The following is a 1,780-nucleotide window of genomic DNA, read 5'->3' as shown; positions in this document are numbered from 1 at the left end:
TAAGCATCTTTTAATTTCATGGCTGCAGTCACCATCTGCAGTGATTTTGGAGCCCCCCAAAATAAAGTCTGACACTGTTTCCATTGTTTCCCCATCTATTTCCCATGAAGTGATGGGACCAGATGCCATGATCTTAGTTTTCTGAATGTTGGGCTTCAAGCCAACTTTTTCACTCTCCACTTTCACTTTCATCAAGAGGCTTTTTAGTTCCTCTTCACTTTCTGCCATAAGGGTGGTGTCATCTGCATATCTGAGGTTATTGATATTTCTCCCAGCAATCTTGATTCCAGCTTGTGCTTCTTCCAGCCCAGCGTTTCTCATGATATACTCTGCATAGAAGTTAAATAAGCAGGGTGACAATAAACAGGGGCTCCAAAATCACTGCAGATGGTGAATGCAGCTATGAAATCAAGAAACGCGTGCTCCTTGAAAGAAAAGCTATGACCAACCTAGACAGCAAATTAAAAAGCAGAGACATTACTTTGCCAATAAAGGTCCATCCAGTCAAAGCTATGGATTTTCCAGTAGTCATGTATGGATGCGAGAGCTGGACTGTGAAGAAAGCTGAGTGCCGAAGAATTGATGCTTTTGAACTGTGGTGTTGGTGAAGACTCTTGAGAGTCCCTTGGACTTCAAGGAGATCCAACCAGTCCATCCAAAAGAAAATCAGTCCTGAATATTCATGGAAAAACTGATGCTGAAGCTGAAACTCCAATACTTTGGCTACCAGATGCAAAGAACTGACTCATTGGAAAAGACCCTGATGCTGGGAAAGATTGAAGGCAGCGGAGAAGGGGATGACAGAGGATGAGATGGGTAGATGGCATCAGCGACTATATGGACATGAGTTTCAGCAAGCTCCGGGAGTTGGTGATGGAAAGGGAAGCCTGGCGTGCTGCAGTCCATGGGGTCGAAAAGAGTAGGATACGACTCAGCAATTGAACTGAACTGATAATTCAATTAAAAAAACAAAAGGTGATATTGACATGCTCATTTTTTAGATGATGAAACTGAAGCTCAGAGAAGTTAAGTTAGTTGCTAAAGATTACACAGCAGAGAGAACTGGGACTCACATCCAGGTTCTCACTCCAGGTCTCATGCTCAACCAAAGCATGAAATAATTTAAGGATTTACATGTTTATTGAATAAATGAAGTAACTAACAAATTGGTGCAAATTAAGAATAATCTCTCTTCACACAGTGTTATGAGATTTTTAAAGATCGTTCCCCAATATTGTATCATTTGATCCTCACAGCAGCCCCGTGAGGTTTTGCATCCTCTGATTTACAGGTGGGAAACCTGAAACTTAGATTAACCTATTTGCCTAAGACCACACAGTAAGTCGCAGAGCTGAGACAGGTCGTCGCTCTAAATTTCCCCTATAAACCCAAAACCCTTAATAATCGCTGTATCTCCAGCTATTAACATGTCAGACACATAGAGAAAGCTCTATAAATATTTGCTTAATAAGTGGAAGAATGAATGAGAGAAGGAAGGGAATCAATATCAGATCATGAATGGGGAAGAGACTTAAAAGCTGACGCAGTCTACAAGTAGGAGATTGTCAAAATAATTATTATCTCCATGACTCTGTCCCCTCGCGCACCGAAGGTGGAGTTCCTCTTCCCAACTTGGCTAATTCCATCTGGGGAGGAGGGGCCTCTCAGATCCCGAGACCCTCGCACCTGCGTCCGGAGGGACGTCCCTTCCCCCCGACCCCCCTGCGGGGGCTCAGCAGGCGGGAGCCGGGATCAGGAGGGATGGGGGGCCCTAGAGGCC

Source organism: Bison bison, unplaced genomic scaffold (assembly GCF_000754665.1).
Source record: "Bison bison bison isolate TAMUID 2011002044 unplaced genomic scaffold, Bison_UMD1.0 scf7180017864145, whole genome shotgun sequence".
Classification (NCBI taxonomy): Eukaryota; Metazoa; Chordata; class Mammalia; order Artiodactyla; family Bovidae; genus Bison; species Bison bison.
This window is presented reverse-complemented; position numbering follows the sequence as displayed.